At 42.8% G+C, this 20632-nt stretch overlaps 1 long non-coding RNA gene across 3 annotated transcripts in view; it reads right to left on the reverse strand.

Annotated features, from left to right (window-relative positions):
* LOC142657184 (uncharacterized) overlaps positions 1-12759 on the reverse strand; it is a 119053-nt gene extending 106294 nt beyond the window's left edge. Inside the window, exons 1-2 of one of the 3 annotated variants that reach the window (XR_012849836.1) lie at positions 12617-12759; positions 11839-11892 (exon numbers count right to left, since the gene is read on the reverse strand). This is a non-coding gene — a long non-coding RNA (uncharacterized LOC142657184). Of the gene's footprint in view, positions 1-11838; positions 12117-12616 lie in introns of those variants that run through there. The other 2 variants (XR_012849834.1, XR_012849835.1) reach the window with 2 other exon arrangements.
* Positions 12760-20632: the final 7873 nt, after the last annotated feature.

Consider the following 20632-nt stretch of genomic DNA (forward strand, 5'->3'; position numbering starts at 1 on the left):
ATTGGTGGTTTTACACAGACAATAGTAAAGTAAAAAGTACAGTATTCGCATAACTAAGTTACAAGTGGCAGCTGTAAAGACCCATAGATTCAGAGTCTTAAGCTCTGTACACACTTGCATCATCGTTCTGTTCTGAAAATCGAACCCATTAACAGCATTACTTGGGCTTATGTCAGATGGAAATGTAAAAAACCTGGCATGCTAACTATGCAAAGAGTTGTCACTTACCGGTTGGTTATGTGCGCACCTTGCAGATACGCTGCATAAGCTCTGTATGCAGCTGGCTGCGTCCTTGTTTACTTTGCTTGTGTTACTTTCATTTGACATAGCCATTACAGAGGGACACAGCAAGTATGAATGCTGTTAAAATGTTCCCCACACAAAATGTCCCCTGTCTAAAAAGCAAAGGAAAATGGGGTTCTTCGGAAGGCTTATTGGTTGAGTAAATCCCATTATACTAATGTTCTGGCAGTGGAAAAAAAATGGCATTCATATTTAGGATTAATTAACTTACAATTAAATTAGCCGAACAGACGCAAAACGGCTGAGCGCTCACAGGAGCACTTCTGCCACTTGGTTTTAACGATTGGTGGGTATCTCAGTGCTCAGATCCCCACTAATCAAAACTTCTGACATGCCACTATGACATGTCAAAAGTTTATCAAACGTTTAGTTACCCTTTAACACTATAATTCTTCAGCGGACGCTGCAGCGGATAAAGTGATTGCGAGGGTTTCACCTGCTAGACTCAATCAGCTGGAAAGGGGAAATCCAGTTCATTCATATACAGAAATATTGCTTTCTCCCATGAGCCCTGTGCTTGTACTTTGCTTTTGCTTATTCTTACTTGCTATTCACTGCCCTATCACTACTTATTATGAGATCTACCTACCTACCTACCTATGGCTTGAGAAAAATTGTGCTAAAATCTTCATGCTAGTATGCAAGAAATAGAAAGAACAACCAAATGCATAAATCTGGAATGTTTGTTCTTTTCTTCAATAAAACAGATTAAATGTCAAATTAGTGATATACCAGAGGACAATCGAGGACAAACAGACAAGACTTTATGTCCCCAGCAGCAGTTTGGCTATCCAGCCTTGCGTGTCTGCACTGCCTCCTCGCTCCATATATAAATATTTAACTAGACCGTGCACTTCTGTCATTGTCATGAGTATGAATAAATTAGCTGCTACAGCTGTGAGAACATGTAAAAGAGTTTAGTACATTCAGCAATGCTAGAGATTTAGTGGCCTGTATATTTGTGGTACCCAGATGAGCTGCTTATATTACACTCAAATAGAAAACGCTCTTGTGCTGTAGTGACACACAGAGTTACTTAGATGGCAAGCTTAGATGTAAGCGTGCTGCAGTAGAGAACGCACAGAGTGACCATTTGCTATATTGCAGACCTCATCAGGTAGACTATGGTCATGTTCAGATGTAGTCTTATCTGGCAGGGGAGATACCATGATCACTAAGGTGAGATTGGGAATTTCTTGCCAGGTTCTTGCTCCTCGGCCTTTGGCTTAGACCATGTGTAGTAGGGTCTAAGTAGGGTCCTTATCTGAGGTTAGTAACCATCCCTGCCGGTGGATTGGTCACCATCGTAGAGGGATGACAGAACGCCAAGGAAAGGGGCAGAGAACCACATGGTTGACGCTATCGTTCGGGTAGCTGGAAAGTCCGAGTTGCGAAGTGCCCCAGGAGTGGTGACCCTGGGGTGCCCGAACCCACTGAGTGATGGCACATTTTCACGCAGTTGTCTTTCACGCTATTTGAGCACACACCTTTATTTTCCCGGCCTTCGGAAATTTTTATATCTGATGAATGTCCAGGCTGTATCACAGCGCACATTTACTTATTTAATTTTGTTTTGTCACTGTGTGTTTGTCACGTGTGTCACAGGATTTTTGGATGCGGTGCCCTTTTGGGACCCTTCCAAGGTCTAGGGGGAAAATGTGTGGCCTTCTGGTTCCTTTTTCCCATGCAACCCGGGCTCCCTTCTACGGAAGGGAGGCGCCACCAGATACAGTCTCCAAGGTGGACACTGGGGTGGCAGCCCAGGTAGAAGCCTTGGGGTGTTGTTGGGTCCCCCTTAGCTTTGGCAAGGGGGGATCATTGATCCTCGATCCTCTGGTTTGGAGGGTCGGGGTATGGTTATGCGGAGCCTCTCTCCTTTAGGAGTAGAGCTGCGATAGACCCCATCTTTGTGCACTTTTTTGTGTGCCACCTCTGTACTTTTTTTTCCCTTTGGGTGACATAAAGCACGACTCAAACTTTCAAAAAAAATAAAGTCGTGTTCAGATGTAGTGAATTTTCTGCGGATTAGCGGCAGATTTCTTTTGTTACGCATGGACGTACGCTTATACGAGTTGTTCTCTTGTGGGAAGTCTTCTAATATTCAATTTTTTTGCATATGGCAGCTATTACAGTGTCCATAGGGGTTATATCTCAACTTTCTAAAGACCCTGAATAGAATCACTATGGAGTTAAAGTTCATAAATGTTCACACTTCAATGTCATTCCGGGACATCAGCTTTGTGAAATGTAAACACTGCCATGAAGTGTTTTTACCAAAAGTACTGTTACCTCAATAACTAAGAATTAACGGGTTAACATATGGATATTATACAGTGAAGAAGTATCTGTTCCCCACCCTATTTTGACCTCTAAAGAGCAGCCACCACTTTCTGATTTCTGCAAAAACACAGTTTTTTTTTTTTTTTAAAAGTAACTTACAGTGTTAAAAAAAAACAATTTAAGGGTCACTTCACACTGAGTTTTTTGGCGCTGATTTTTGATGCAAAAATGACCTAAATCATCATTAATTGATTTTAATGGGAGTCAGATGCATTTTCTTTCCCGGGCGGTTTTTGACTGCTTGCTGGGGAAAAAGTGGCATGTTCTTTCTTGCCGCAATTTCCGCCTCTGACCTTCAATTGAAATCAATAGGAGGTAGGAAAAACCCATGGCGCTCATTTCTGAGCATTTTTTCAAATCGTTTTTTGCCCGCGGTCCTTGCATTAGACTCAATGGCTGCAGGCATAAAACACAGGCAGTTCAAAATCCGTCTCAAAATTCTTAAAGAAATTCTAAGACACATTTTGTCTGCATGCAAAAAAAACTCCATGTGAACAGGGCCTAAGGATAAACCTTTGTATTTCTGCATAGAAAATTGGGTCTCTCAGACACCAGAGGCCCTACTCCCTTACCCCAAAGCCTCTCGTGAGGCTTTTGAATGAAACTGTTGTACTGCCTGAGCATGCTCAAGTGCTTATTCTGCAGAACCCCTCTAGTTTTAATGTTTTCAAAATGGTGGCACTCATTAGATATCTGTGATGAGAAAGGCAAAAATTAATTTTATGAATATTAGGCCAATGTTAGAAAGCAATTAAAGCAAAAGAAATGGAAGGTAACAAAATATTAAGGAAGAGAAGAGGTTTGGATCCAGCGCTGTATGGGATGTAAAACGGAAACGATTTCCAAGTTTAATAGTCCTTTTAAAAGAAATCCAGTAGTGTGGAGTCCTGGTGTGAAGAAAGCGGGGGGTGGTATCCTCAGAGCCTACGCGTTTCGGACGGCTTCTGCGTCCTTAGACTTTCACAGCCAAGTCTAAGGACGCAGAAGCCGTCCGAAACGCGTAGGCTCTGAGGATACCACCCCCCGCTTTCTTCACACCAGGACTCCACACTACTGGATTTCTTTTAAAAGGACTATTAAACTTGGAAATCGTTTCCGTTTTACATCCCATACAGCGCTGGATCCAAACCTCTTCTCTTCCTTGTCTCCTACCGTGTGCCGACACGAGGATCCGGGCGCTATTATTGACACATTCCATTGTGTCAGGTGAGCTGGAGGATTCCTCCCCCCCTTCCTATTTTTGTAACAAAATATTAAACCTGATGATCCTATGTAAACACATTTCTCATGAAGAATATTTGTTTATTTATACGTCAGCTAGATCTGTTCATTGATGGCTCTTTTACTTTGAAACACATTTTATATTGTATTTTTTTTACTTTTTTATATTTTTTCAGAATAAAACATTTTGAAGGGAAAAAAGGGGGTTAAGAATTTTTTTAACTTTTGATTTATTTTTATAAACTTCATTCAACTCTTTCAACTTGCAATCTTTTCATCGCTTTTATAATACATTGCAATTATCCAGTATTACAATATATTATGCCTGTTAGTGTTGTTCTGACATGCAGCCTATTAGTCACATACATGGAAGGCCTGGGGGCCTTTGTTGAACCCATCCTGGGCAACCCATCGGCACCCTGCGTTGCAGTGGGCACAATGGTCTTACAGTGAGAGTGGGAGCCTCCAACCTCTGTAAAACCACTTAGGCGCTGCCGTTACTATTATTATCACCTGTGGGATCTAAGGGGTTAAATGACTGGGATCACAGTTATCTCCAAACCCGGTTAATGTTGGCTTTATATTACAGCTGTCACCCAGTGCTTATGTCGCTAGCAAATTGTAATGACGGGGTAGAGAGACAGACAGGTGAGCCCTAATCTACCCGCCACTCAGTCCCTGCCTACTTGCAACGGCCCGTCCTAGGTGACGGGGTACAACTGGGCGACGGTCCCTACTCTCACTATGTGCACGACAGACAGACAGACAAGGGTACAAAGAAGCTAAGGGAAAAGGGGCAGATGCCCACGGCAACACCGTGAGCTACAAGAGTAGTGAACGAGCCGAGTCAAACCAGGAGTGTACGAGGTACCAAACGCAGAGCAAGAGAGTAGTCAGTAAAGCCAGGGTCAATATGAAGCAGAGGACAAATAGTACAAGCAGCAGCAGCAGAGCCAGGAAACAGGCAAAGGAAGAGCAGGAAATGAAGGTATAAATAGACAGAGGGCGGGAGCTAGCTCCGTCTGGCCAGGCTGTGATAGGCTCTCCCACTCCTCAGCCTCCCAGCCTGAGTGTTGGAAGGAGTCACTCTATCAGACTTAGGAGCAGGTGCAGACTGAGTAACCACGGGCGTCGACACAGAAGCTATGTCTGGCAGATCCTTTACACAAATCTTCTGTTCCTACACCATGCCTATGCCGTAATAGTTTGGTGTGGTGCCGAAAATAACCACTCCCCAAAACATAGTATAACGGTGCTGTGTAGTAAGGGTTTGAAGCTACAGGAATAAGTCTGATACAGTATACAACTACCCGATCTCAACTTGACTATGCAGACACACACTCAGTGAGCAAAAATATAGTTTCATAGTGCAGAATAGCAATAACCAAGAGGATATTATGACAATATGTATGAGAGTATGGTTTTCATTCACCTCTGGTTGTTGTGCTATAATAGACAAGATCCAAATGGAGAGCTCATAGGCACAGGAGCCAAACTGATTCTGCTACACCTGGATGCTGAAGGATGAATCCACACTGGTACTCCTCAGTAACAATGAAGACAAAAACAATCAGGTTGTATTGATAGTGCCGATGTTGGTGGATTTGATAGAATATTCCCCCAGTGAATTGAAAAGAGCACCACTTTTATTCCCCGTAAAGTATACAGCACCTTTTGGGACTGAGGTAGTCCTTTTATTAGGTATTTATCTACATACTCAAGTAAGGCACCATTTTGGGGACAATCATCTATTGATCTATTCTTTCCATATTCTGTAATTAATCTCTAAAGTTTTCCACACTTTTCCGTCTAACCTTCATATGCTCTCCGTTCGGACAATGACGTTATCATAATCTTAAATTCCTGTCTCGAGAATTTCTTCTGCACCATACCCATTCTATGGAACAATTTGCCTCAGATGCAGAGACTTAAAAGCATATTTTAAACATTATTTTATTACAGTTACAAACAAAGCCTATAGTCTAAACTGTCATGCATACCTATACCCATCCAAATCTGTTGTGAGCTTAAAAAAGTCAAAACCTATATATGATAATTACCTACTTTTTATTTCCCTCCATTAGAGTGTAGAGCTGTAATTTATGACTACAGCTTTAAATCTACCCCCCTTCTCATCATTGGTTGAGACTGTTGAACTCTCCCTCCCCACTGCAGCTCTGCTTGTTCCAATTGGTTACTGTGTATAAACACAAGTCCATCACATGATCATCAGGAATTCAATGCATGGAGAGCAGATTTCCATTACAGCGAGGGTAGAGTGATTATATTATGGTGGTACAAAGTACTAAACCACCAGTTATATTATCTGAGGCATACTGAAGCAAATGAGCCTTAGTAAGGGAACTTCCTTGAGATTTGCTTTTAACATTATTACCTTCTTTCGAGTACTTGTCCATGCAGTTTTATTTATAACCCCTTTCCCCCACTGTAAGTCCAATGGACAAAATCACCTCGGGGTTCCCCTCATTTCCTTTATATTGTGAGCTCTGAAGGGAGAGGCACTTTTGTCTCAATGTCGGTGAATATTTTTTTATTCTCTTTTTGTATATTTACATCTAAAAAGGTTAATTTGATTATTATTATTATTATTATTATTATTATTATTATTATTATTATTATTATTATATATGCAGAAATATATATAGTTCAAATGTGTACAGTAACAGCTACAGTCAAACTGTACTGTATGTAGTTACCTTTCTAGTAAATTGGATTCTTAAAATATAGCTGTAGTGTTATTCAGGAACACTTACCTAACTCCCTCTAAGTCAGACACATTTGGATTGGAAGGTTTCAAACTCAACTTTAGCCATAATTCGTCATTGAGTACATTGGAGTCACAAGGTTAGGTAGTGTTTAAAAAGGGGGAGTTTTGGACACACAGTAAAACCAATCTAATTTTTCATAACTTGTTGAGCCTCAACATACTGTGCAATGCTCTCACTATCATGATTTATAGATGTTGAAATATATAATATAAGCTATCAGAACAAGCCGCTCTCTCCATTGCCAAAAGGTAATTTGAAAGGTTATATTTAGTGCAATTGAATGTATTCTCGGCAGAACTGAAAATCTCTTGAAGTCTTAAGAAGACAAGCAAGTCTGCATTTCTACGGACGGGCAGCTGAGCATACAAATAGAGTCTCAGGAGCCTGGCTATCGTTTTTAATTTTGAGGCTTCACAGTTTAGAAATGTGGGAATATCCAGAACAAACGAAATATAGTTAGAAGTGCCTAAAACGAAGACTTTGCCTCGTATAGATGTTATCGGCCTATTTCTAGAAAATGTATGTGGTAAGAATGAAGTTGAAGAAACATTGCAAAAATAAAAAAATATTAGACTAGCTGAAGTATATAACCTTGCTCATAACATGTTTTATTAAAGGTCAAGGCCTTTACAAAATGATCATATGCAACATCCTTTAAAGCTTTTAATAGCTTTTCATAGTAACATAAAAAGGCTGAAAAATAATACATCCATGTAGATCAACCCACAGTATTATCCCGCAGTGTAGATCTAGAGGAAGGCAAACAACCCCTATGAGGCAGTAACCAATTTTCCTAATTTTACGAGGAAATATCATAATAAAATCCTTGGATCAATGACCCATCTCCAGCAATTTAATACCCATAACTTGTGATATTATACCTTTCAAAAGAAAAAAATTACAATTTCCTTTGACAGTGTTTCATAGTTTTACTGCTCTTAGAGTAAAGGAACAACTTCTAGAATGATGGCAAAATCTTTTTTTCTTCAGACATAGTGGATGTCCATTTGCTATATTTACAGGTATAGGTACTTTGTTATATTTAGGCCTCATTTACACGAGCGTAATATACGCGCGTGCGACGCGCGTGCTTTTCACGCGTGTCGTACGCACCTATATTACTCTATGGGGCAGTTTAGACGATGCGTGAATTTTGCGCAGCGTGAGTGCGTTGCGTAAAACTCACGACATGTTCTATAATCGTGCGTTTTTCACGCAACACGCACCCATTGAAGTCAATGGGTGCGTGAAAACAACGCATGCCACACGGACGCTACTGCGTTGCATGCGCGAAAATCACGCAAGAGCTGTCAAAAGGATGAATGTAAACAGAAAAGCACCACGTGCTTTTCTGTTTACAAACATCCAAACGGAGTGTCAAATTAGAGATGAGCGCACCGAACTTCACCGGGTTCGGCTGAACTCGTTTTGACCGAATCCGGCAAAAATTTTTCGGGTACGCGACGTCAGGAGACAGTCACTGCCCACGGTGCTGAAAGACTTAAACTGTTTCAGCACCATGGACAGTGACTTTCGATCACAATATACATATACGTGTAAAAAAAAACAGAAGTTCGGACTTACCGATAAGTCCCGGCTCCTTCCTCCAGTCCGACCTCCCGGGATGACAATTCAGGCCAAGTGACAGCTGCAGCCAATCACAGGCCAAGCACAGGCTGCAGCCAATCACAGGCTGCAGCGGTCTCATGGACTGCCGTGTCATCCTGGGAGGTGGGGCCGGATGACAAGAGAGGGACGCGTCACCAAGGCAACGGCCGGGAGACCGGACTGGAGGAAGCAGGCAGTTCATGGTAAGTTTGAACGTCTTTTTTTATTCACAGGTTGGTGTATATTGTGATCGGCATTCACTGTCGAGGGTGCTGAAAGAGTTACTGCCGATCAGTTAGCTCTTTCAGCACCTTGGACAGTGACGGTGCGTCGACTAGCCTCATCTCTATGATGGCGGCTGCGCGAAAATCACGCAGCCGCGCATCATACACGGATGACACACGGAGCTGTCAAATGCCTTTTGCGCGCGCAAAACGCAGCGTTTTTTGCGTGCGCAAAACGCACACGCTCGTGTAAATCAGGCCTCATACATAGCAACTAGGTCACACATAACCCGTCCACTGTCAGGGTTTTCTGGAAATTTTGCACCTTTGGTAGCCGGGGCAATTCTCACTCTTTTACAAATAAAATATAAAAAGAAAAATGTATGCTAAATCCTTATACTTATATAGTTTAAGAAGATAAACACCTAGCACAATTTTAAAATGCCTCTCAGCACTTTTTACTCACAGACGCCTTCATGCAATTTTGGATTAAAGTGTAATTTTTCATACAAAATGCATACAAATTCATGTTTGTGGCTAAAAATCTGACCCAGGCAGAAAATTAGACACACAACAGTTCCTAAAAATAAGAGCTTAAGATGTGCAGAGCTCATACATGCCGCTTAAGTCTACAGATGTAGCCATCTTTGTCTTCACTCTTAACTGGTTCCTGACCGCTGGCTGTGTTTTACGGCCAGCGGTCAGGTCCTTAAAACCCGCACCATAGACTTTTTACAGCTCGGGTTTTAACTTGCTGCCCGAGCGATCGGGCAGCTGAATGTCGGGTCTCCGGCTGCCAGTGACTGCCGGGGACCCTGACGAGAGGATAGAAGCAGCTTTTGCTGCTTCTGTCTTCTCTGATCACTTGTACACAGCGCCCAATGAATGCTGTGTATAGGAATAGAGGCAGCAGCCGTGCCGCTGTCTCTATTGCTCCCGGTGTTCATGTGACTGGTCACATGATCGCCGGGTGCCGTTAGTGACAGACTGGTAAATACCCCATATGTGGTCATAAACCACTGTTTGTGCACACTGCAGGGCTTAGAAGGGAAGGAGCGCCATTTGGGTTTTGGAGCGCAGATCTTGCTGGATTGATTCCTGGGTCGCCATGTTGCATTTACAGAGCCCCTGAGGTACCAGTACAGTGAAAACCCCTTAAACATTTGTAAAACATTTTCTCCCGAATAAAGCAATACCCCATATGTGATCGCAAACTGCTGTTTGGACTCAGAAGGGAAGGAGCGCCATTTGGCTTTTTAAACACATATTTTGCTAAATTGGTTTCTGGGGGCCATGTCACATTTGCAGAGCTTCCTAAGGTACTGATACAGTAGAAATTCCCCAGATGTGACCCCCCATTTCAAGACATTACCCCTCAAGGAATTAAATTAGGGGTGTTGTGAGCATTTTCACCCCACAGGTGTTTTATCGATTTTATTAGAATTGGGCCGTGAAAATTTAAATCTCCATTTTCCTAATAAGATGTAGATTTAGCTCAACATTTTTCATTTTTACAAGGAATACAGGAGAAAAGGCACCCTAAAATTTGTTACGCAATTTCTCACGAGTAAGGAAATACCCCATATGTGGGCGTAAACTGCTATTTGGATACACAGCAAAGCTCTAAATAGAAGGAGCGCAATTTGGTTTTTGGAGTGGAGATTTTACAAGATTAGTTTTTAGACACCATGTTTCATTGAGCTAAGGTACCAGCACAGTGGTATCCCCGAAAAAATTACCCCATTTTGGAAACTACATCCCTCAAGGAATTAATCTAGAGGTATTGTGAGCATTGTAACCCCCGCATGTGCTTTGTGGAAAGTAGTGTACATTGGATGTTGCAGATTAAAAATTGCAATTTTTCCACAAATTTTCTAGTTCAGTGACCGATATGTTATGACCATCTTGTGCCACTGGAGACACACACTCCATACATTTTTAAGCGGGTTCTCCAGAGTACAGTAATACCCCATATGTGGTCAAAAACTGCTGTTTGGACACACTGCCAGGCTCAGAAGAACCTCCATTTGGCTTTTGGAGTGCAGATTTTTCTTGGTAGTAGTATTGTTTGGGGTTTTACTAGTATTTTAGCTTATGTGGGGGCATATGTAAGTTGGGCGGAGTACATCAGGGTATATGTAAGCTGGACGGAGAACATCAGGGCATTTGTAAGCTGTGTGGAGTACATCAGAGTATATGGAAGCTAGGGGAGTGCATCAAGGCATAATAGGATGATGTAATAATGGGGTGAATGAATAATCCATGGATTGGTGTAGTACGCTTTGAACCAATCCTTTATGAACATGCCAGGTTTTTTGGGGCAGGCATCGCACCGATAAATGGTGTCCTTTCTTATACCCTTTTTAGAACACACTCTGCACTTTTTTTTGGGTCTTTCCCTAGTTTGCAGTTTGGGGAGCTTTGCTGAGAAAGTGTTGCCCTGCAATAATAAGGCATCCAGCGGAGATGATGACATTTTGGGGCAGACGTGCTTGGGCCCTCCCCAAATATTAGGGCCATAATAAATACCTCAAATGAAGGAATATTCCCAACTGACCTGCACATCGGGATAGCAAGTAAGCGTTATACAATGCCATCTGTACAATGTGCACGGCCATCTTTATGTACCATGGGACCTGACTATGTGGTAAATGAGGGGTATTGTACAAAATATCTGCGCTCCAGTATTGCCCAAATTTATACAGTTTTTTTTAATGTTTTACTACTTTCCCACAATAAAAATACTCTTTTCTAAAAAAAATCATGTTTTAGTGATGCCATTTTCTGAAAGCCATAACTTTTTTATTTCTCAGTTGATATCTCTGTGGGAGAGCTTGCTTTTTACGTGACAAACTGTAGTTTTTATTGGTACCATTTTGGAGTACTTGCAACTTTTTGATCACTTTTTATTCAATCTTTTTAGACAAGGCGACCAAAAAAAGAAATTCTGTCATTGTTTTTTATTTATTTTTTTTACGCTGTTCACCGTGTGGTAAAAATAACATGATATTTTTTATAGTTCAGGCCGTTCCGAACATGGCAATACCTATTATACATAGTTTTTTTTTTTTTCATTTTTTCCAATTATAAAGGACTTCATCAGGGAACAGGGAGATTATTGTTATTATTACTTAAGACTTTTATTTATTTTTCTAAGACATTGCTTTTTTGTACTTTTTTTTACGCTTACTTAGAGACTTGAAGACCTGATGTTCTGATACCTGGTACAATATATTGCACTACTTATCTAGTGCAGTGTACCGCAACTGTAATTTTTCAACTGCCTTGGGCAGGACCTAATATTCTTCTATACATGGCCGACCACCCAAGATTAGACCTCTTTAAGTACTCACCTGTGCTCCAGTCCGTGCTCTGGGTACCACTGTACATGACGTCCTGATGCTGGCCTGCTCCAAGATGTTCAGTGCATCGCAGAAAAACAGAAAATAAAAAAACTGAGGGCAGCATAATATAGTGGCAGAGATGCTGATTTCAGTGTTAAAAGTATTATGTGTAGGCAGGGCCGGCCTTATGTTGGATGGCGCCCTGTGCAGAACTCTGTATTTCTGCCCTCCACAAATAAATAATTAACCACATAAAGATGTAGCCAAGTTTATCTTGACTCTGATAACTTGCTGCAGTGATATCACACAACAAAAGCCATTGAAAAGCTATTGAAAAAGTAAAGTTAAAGTTTCTTGACACTGTCTATTTAATGTGTTAAAGTCAAGATAAAGACGGCTACATCTGTATATAGATACGCACATACTGGAACATATGTACTGTACATACATAAATACATATTTAGACATACAGGCAGATATACATATATATACACACATACACACAGGTAAATATATAGACATATAAAGACACACACAGGAGGCACTTTTATATATATATATATATATATATATATATATATACATACACACAGGCACAAATATACACATATACTAGAACATACAAATACATAAAGGGACATATATATACATAAAGGCAAATATATGTACGCACACACAGGCACATATATACATGCATAGAGACACATATACACACAGAGACCATATATACCCACACAGGCACACATATACACAGTACAGATAATGTAGTTAGTGTAGTACATGTTACCTGCAGTCCTATGTAACACCACAGATAACACACAGTGATACACCATCGGAAGAAGTCCTTGCTGAAAATTTGCAGCGAGTAACATTAACACATTGTTCATAGACAGTGGGAACACAGTATTTTCTTAAGTAAATATGCACACTTTGCTGATATTCTCTGGGAATAGAATCACAGTATAGTTGTTTTGAAGCCTTGACTGTTTAGTAACTTTGCTAGATGATTCACTTTAAATAGATCCAAGGACAGGCCAGCCAACACAATCTGTTCTGTTTCACATTGCAGCCTTTATGATATCTGACCTACCAGTAGAAGAAATAACCATGATATTCATAATTAATAGAAACATTGCTGGTGCAAATCAGTGTATGGTCTGAAGGTCTGCATGTCATTCAATATGTCTATCTTTTAGTAAATATACATAGTTTTAGCAGATACTTTAACCCCTGCCCAACATTTGATGGAACTGTATGTCATAACCGGGAATGGCGAGTATGGAGCGAACTCATGGGATAAGCCCGCCCCATTCTCAGTTGGGTCAGCTGTAACATAAAGCCAACTCTTTACTGTAACAGCAGAGATCGTATTTACACTACATGGACAAAAGTATTGGGACACCTACACATTTAACCTACAGGAGCTTTTATGACATCCCATTCTAAATCCATATGCCTGAATATGGAGTTGGTCCCCCCCTCTCCAGCTAAAACAGCTTCCACTGTTCTGGGAAGGCTTTTTACAAGATTTTGGAGTGTGTCTGTGGGAATTTTTGCCCATTCATCCAGAAAAACATTTGTGAGGTCAAACACTGATGTTGGACGAGAGGGCCTGGCTCACAATCTCCATTCTAGTTCATCCCAAAGGTGTTCAATGGTTGAGGTCAGGGCACTGTGCGGGCAAGTCAAGTTCTACCACACCAGACTCACCCAACCATGCCTTTATGGATCTTGCTTTGTACACTGGGGCACAGTCATGCTGGTACAGAAAAGGTCCTTCCCCAAAATGTGCCCACAAAGTTGGAAGCATACAACTGTCCAAAATGTCTTAGGATGCTGAATCAAAAAAAATTCCTTCCACTGGAAATAAGGGGCCTAGACCAACCCCTGAAAACAGCCCCCGAGCATCATCCCTCCTCCACCAAACTTTACAGTTGGCAAAATGCACTTAGGCAGGTAACGTTCTCCTGGCACTCACCAAACTCAGACTTGTCCATCAGACTTGTCCATCAGACTTGTCCATCCATTTCCACTGCTCCAGGGTCCAGTGGCGGAGTGTTTTACACCACTCCACCTGACACTTGGTATTGTGGTCAGTGATGTAAGACTTGCATGCAGCTGCTCGGTAATGTAAACCCATGCCATGAAGCTCCCGACATGCAGTTTTTGTGTGGATGTTAATGCCAGTGGAGCAGTAGCGTATCTAGCGGGGGGCCCACCATGACCGCCACTGCCGCTGCTCCTGCCATGACCACGCTGCACAGGGCAATGCGACCTGGTAATGCGACAATCGCACAACGTTTATTCCATTTAAAAAATAAATAAATTATGTGGAGCCCCCCATTTTTGATAACCAGCCAGATACAATATAGCAGCAGCAGGCTAGCATTACCAGGGTGGCAAGGGCCACAGTTTTTGGCCTTTTCCAGCCTAATAATACTAGCCTGCAGCCGCCCCAGTGCCCGACAGATGGTCGGGTGCCGGATCATACCCAGCTCTTCCCGGTACCCCTGGTAGCGGTGGGTTTCGGGGAATAATGGGGGTTGGTGCCTCTGCAACGGCTAACACTAAGCCCCGCCTTAGAAATGGACGCTGTCAATCAGCCAGCGGCCATTATTAAGGCGGTAGTAATGAAGTTTAAAAGAAAATATATTTTATTGACATAAAACCCGCCCCACACAACCCTTATTAACCATTTTATTGAAAATAAAAAAGAAGTCATCTAAGTAGTCCTCGAATCTGATGTAGTCCAATAACCGAACCTGTAAAAAAACACAAACACACAAAAAAAAACAACACATTAGTAACACATGTGGTAGGATTAGATACAGGGCCCATGTGTGATACTGTACAATATTACTGTCTGCTGGGGTCCTGTATCTATGCCTGCCTTGTGGTAAGCTTAGATACATGGTCCAACAGACCGTATCACACATGGGCCCTGTATCTAAGCCCGAGTGTGATGCTGTCTGTTGTACCCTGTATCTAAGCTTACCACAAGGCAGGCTTAGATACAGGACCCCAGCAGGCAGTAATGATGTTACACTTACCCAACTCCTCGGTGCAGCGGATTTGCCGACACCATCCAGCAGGGTGATGTCATGCGCGGCACACAGCACCATGGTGTGAGAAGATGTCAGGACTTCCACTGCGCTCGGGAAGGAGAGTAAGTATAGTGGTATCACTATAGTAACAGGGGCCCGTGTATTTTATGACATAGGCCCCAGTTACTATAGTCAATTTCTATAGACGCAGTGCGGGGGCCACGGCCCGGTCACAATCGCGACCCCTGTATCGGCTTGGGCCCCGGAGGTCTGGTACTAGCGATGCCCCTGGTGCCAGCTGTAAAGTTTGGTGGATGGGGATAATGCTATCAGATTGTTTTTTAGGGGTTGGCCTAGGCCCCTTAGTTCCAGTGAAAGGAAAACTTAAAGGTAATTATAACATTTACTCAAAAAAGGTAAAATCAAGAATGTAAAACCATAAAGATCATTTGAGTATATCAGAAAAACTACTACTGTCACGATTTGTGGGTACGTGGACCCGCTAGGCCGCACTGCAATAGCAGGGAGGCAGCTGGCCAAACAACAGAGTACCCAATTAATACAAAGTCCATCACAAGGGTGCCTGAATAGTCCAGACAGTTGCAGTGGCTAGGCACAGATGGAACTTCAGACGGCAGATGATGCAAAGCGTGGCAGATGACACCAGACGTGGTGTAACACAGCAGACGTGGTAAACGGCACAACACGACTCTCTCACTATAGAGGGCACAGGAACAAATACAGCACGGGACGCGGGATACGGGTAGCAGGGCACGGGAACACAGAACCATTTGCAAGACTAACAAAGGAATACAAAAAACGCTCAGGCAATGAGTGAAGGGGTGGAGCCCTTTTCGATCTGGGACTAATTAGTTCAATCTTAACATGTGCGCGCGTTGGCCCTTTAAGGCCGGGAATGAGCTCGCGCGCCCACCCTAGTGTTCACTGCCGGACATGATGGCCGCTTGTGCTGGCATCTCCGGAGTGGAAGACGTCGGCATGATGAAACTACAACTACATTTTGTTAAATAAAAGGACCACATGGTGAGGATCAAGGCTCAGATTGCATAGTGATGCAAAGTTACTGTATCTACAGAAGCATATGTCATATAATAGGAGAGACCAATGTAACGAAAATACAGTACCATCAGGTTTCAAAGTGAATATTAAAATTAAGTTACCTATAATTGAGCTCCTGTTTGAGCCAACATATTTCCTAATTTTTACCTACCCAACCCTTGGACTTTTGGATCATGCTTTATTCTTTAACTAAATTAAATAACAGTTTATTGCACGATTTATTTTTTTTACACTGAGCAACAGAAAGACTCCTTAATGCTAAAGTTATACTGTAAAGAGTGACCGACACCAGCGACCAAGGGTGTGAACCATTCTCAGGCAAAGGGGTCTGATTCGTAAGCAAGGGGGATAGCACAGCAATGACAACACTATTCCCTGTTGTGTACTCAACTCAAAACTGTTTTACTTCTCAAAAGCAACTGGCCTAATGGTTACTAGAACGCAAGGCACAAATGTGAATCGGTTCTCCCACAGAGCTTCACACTTGGATACACAGATGATAACTGCTGATCTCTCTCGCTCTTTCTCCCGCTGCCTGTAACCCGTCCGGCTGTCTCTTCGGTGACTTCCCTTGCACCACAAGCTTTTACTAACGGCTGCAGCTCACAGAAGTCTCAAACCTACTGTTAGTCTCTCTCTTACTCAGGGAAGCACGCGGCGCCCTTCTTGTGGTTGTGGCCCAGCGGAATGTCCTCACAGTCACAGCGTCCAACATCCCAATAAGGTCCAGCAGTCTCAGCAACATTCAGCTCGAAAACCCCAGTAGCAGTAAACCCGTCTATGTTTGTCTCTAGTACTCCACACGTGCTCTCGTTCTCTCTTCCAAATTATAACCAGCCACCCCAAGTCAGACTCTGTGGCAACCTCCATTCTGTGGCTACATTTCTCACATGTTAACATATGAGCTTTGTTTCCCCATTCTTCTGTTTTTTGCTATTGTGCTAAAATTTAAAATTTCGTTCTGACCTATCTGTGAACATCTATATTCAAGTAGAGCTAAAAATGTTGAAGTGGGTTGAGGACATTAACACTGATGTTTTTTTTAAATTCATTCCTATGTTCGAGTTTGATGTCTTGTTGGAAATAAGTCTTCCCCTAAATTGTAGATTTTCCTCCAGGATTTTCCTGTATTTTTCTGCATCTATTTTATTGTCTGCCTTCACAAGTCAATGATATAGCCTCCACCATGTGAGTATACTGTGGAATGGTGGTATGTGGTTTCATAATGCCAAAATAGCAATATTTTGGAGACCAAAAGCTCACAAGGCTATAGATCCTTTTTTTGCTATTTGATCTTGTTGTCTTTCACATGCTTTTGACAAAATGTAGATGAGATATACTACATGGACAAAAGTATTGGGAGACCTACACATTACACATACAGGAGCTTTTAAGACTTTCCCATTCTATATCCATAGGCATTAATTAGAAGTTGGTCCCCTTTTTTCAGCTAAAACAGCTTTCACTCTTCTAGGAATTCTTTCTGCACGATTTTGGAGTGTGTCTGTGGGAATTTTTGGCCATCCATCCAGAAGAACATTTGTGAGGTCAGACACTGTGTCACGGGCACTGGGTTTGTGGACCCACTAGGCCGCTCCGCCGTAGCGGGGAGGCAGCTGACCAGGTCACAGTCTATGCGAAAGTAAAATGGCAGACAGTAATGCTTGTGTACCTGAAATAGTCCGGGCGGTGGCTGTGGCTTCAGCACGGATGGAGGCAGGTGCGGCAAGTGGCGCCAGACGTGGCGGGCAGTATCCGATGAGCGGTAGACACTTGACGTGGCAGATGACACTTGAAGTGGCAGATGGCACTTGACGTGGCAGATGGCACTTGGCGTGGCAGATGGCACTTGACGTGGCAGATGGCACTTGACGTGGCAGAAGACACTTGACGTGGCAGATGCCACTTGACGTGGCAGAAGACACTTGAACGCGGGTAGGCACAGGAACAATACGGAATACAGGAACGGTAACAGGGTACGGATAACAGCTGAAACGGGAGACACTAAGGGACCATTTGCGAGACAGACTGGGAAAGACTAACAATGCTCAGGCAAGGATTAGAAGGCCAGGGGCCTTCTTATAGACCAGGAAATCGTGGCAGTTGATGATGATGACGATCCTAATTGCGCGCGCTGGCCCTTTAAGGCCGGGCGCGAGCGTGCGCGCGCGCACCCTACGGGACCCAGCCGGACAGAGCGAAAGTGAGCGCTGGCATCTCCTAGGAGGGAGACGGAGGCCAGCGCTCACAGATCCATGGCTCCGGGGGGCGTCGGGAGGTGAGTAAACCCGACGGCCCGCGGCCATGGGCGCTGCGCTACACACTGATTTTGGATGAGAGGGCCAATCTCCATTCTAGTTCACCCCAAAGGTGTTAGATGGGCTTTAGGTCAGTGCACTGTGCGGTCCAGTCAAGTTCTTCCACACCAGACTCGCCCAACTATGCCTTGATGGACCTTGCTTTATACACTGAGGGACAGTCATGCTAGAACAGAAAAGGGCCTTCCCCAAACTGTTTCCACCAAGTTAGAAGCATTCAATTGTCCAAAATGTCTTAGTATGCTAAAGTATTAAAGGTGTTTTCCAAGTTATTCAAAAAAGTGGCAGGGGTAGGAGGGAGGAATTTTAAAAAAGGAGCTATTACTCACCTCACAAATCCATGGTATTCTAGCGCCGCCTCTCCGGTCCTATTCTCTGCTGTTTATTGACATGGCTGCAGCCATGAGTGCTTGTATACTTACATGATCGCTGCAGTCAATAACTGGTCTCAGTGGGTATACAGCACAGGATCACAGAGGCCAGTGATTGGCTGCGGTGATCATGTGGGTACACGGGCACGTCATTGCTGCAGCTATGTCAATAAACAGAGGCGGGGAGCAACAGAGTGGTGGCGCTAGAATGCCGAAGATCTGTGAGATGAGTAATCGCTCTTTTTTTTTTTTAATGCATCCCTCCTACCCCTGCCACTTTTTGGAATAACTCAGAAAACCCCTAGTGCTTGACCTTAGCTATCATTATTATTACAGCCACCAAGATAAAAAATATCTACACTTAACTGTGGAAAGAATAGTATTATTTCCTCATTATTTATATTTGAATGTAAACTGCTAGGTTTAAAACTTACTGGACTGATAAAGGGGTATCCCCCTTTGGGCAATCCCTTATTAGTATGCTAATCATAAAGGTTGGGGTGTGGCACTATCTACAAGTGGGTGTGTGGCACTATCTACAGGCGGAGTATGTGTTACTATCGACAGGGTGTGCGGCATTATCTACAGGGGGCTGTGTGGCATCGTCTACAGGGGGCTGTGTGGCATCATTTACAGGGGGCTGTGGGGCATCATCTACAGGGGGCTGTGTGGCATCATTTACAGGGGGCTGTGGGGCATCATCTACAGGGGGCTGTGTGGCATCGTTTACAGGGGGCTGTGTGGGTCTATCTACAGGAAGGCTGTGTGGCACTATCTAAATAGGGCACTGTGGCATTATCTACAGAGGGCACTTTGGTATTATTTACAGAGGGCACTGTGGTACTATCTAAAAAGGGGATGTGTGGTGCTACCTACAAAGGGAACTGTGGCATTATCTACAGGAAGCCGAGCGTTGCAATATCTACAAAGAGCAGTGTGGAGCACCAGCTACAAGGTGCGCTGATTGTTGCACTAGCTGCACTGGTTTTTATGCTACCAGAAGTGTTCAGCACGTATTACCTAGCCCTGGTGTTAAAGTGAAACATTACCTGCCTGTAAACAACTAAAAGACCAGAATGATATACTGGCCACAATAGTAGTTGTCAGCCAAACTAGTGCAGAAATTTTTGTTTGTTTATTTGTATGCAGAAATTCTGGAAAGAAATCCACGCCCACTAGACACACCTGCCAAAGATGTCACACCCCCATAAGACACACCCACCAAAGACGCCACACCCTAAGTGTCACTAGAAAAAAAAATCTAATGTTGGCCACTATGTCTCTGTAATGCAGGACAGGAGAAGTCCTCCATAGCAAGAGACACACTTGGTAACGGTTCTTCACTCTGGCCATATATGAGATCCTGAACAGAGGACTTCTCTGTTTTAACTTAAAATTCCCTTATAGGATATATGAAAATGGGCTTTCTAAACTAGACAATACCTCTAATATCAAGTTTTGAATCTGACACACAAGGAAGATGCCTCAGATAAGTCGACACTAGGCATGCAAAAACTATATAGACGGTTTCTGCTAACATAGGTCCTACATTGGGAACATGTCACCAAATATATTTAAAAAAAGTTCAAAACAAAATATTTTATTAAACTATTTGCTATATTGCTTTTGTAAATCCCTAGAATGCTCTTTTGTAAATCCCCAGAGTGTCATAAATTGGACATTTTGCATAAAACAAGAAAATTATAGACTAAGCACACTACAGAATCAATATTGGTTGAATATACCATTTGAGTCCAGGAATTGGGGCACAGTCTACTAAAATGCACAAACACTTAATACAAGAGTATTGTATAGTGGTCACAGGCCTGTGCTATTTACAGCATTTATACATTTGTATATGTGGTGCGTAGAGTAAAAAACTTAAAGGGAACCTGTCACCAGCATTTTACCTATTAAACCGACTATACCTGGAGGTAGTGGGTGAAAAATAATTTCTATATAACCTATAATTATCTTCTTAGTCGGCTCT

This window comes from Rhinoderma darwinii, chromosome 7 (assembly GCF_050947455.1).
Source record: "Rhinoderma darwinii isolate aRhiDar2 chromosome 7, aRhiDar2.hap1, whole genome shotgun sequence".
Lineage (NCBI taxonomy): Eukaryota > Metazoa > Chordata > Amphibia > Anura > Rhinodermatidae > Rhinoderma > Rhinoderma darwinii.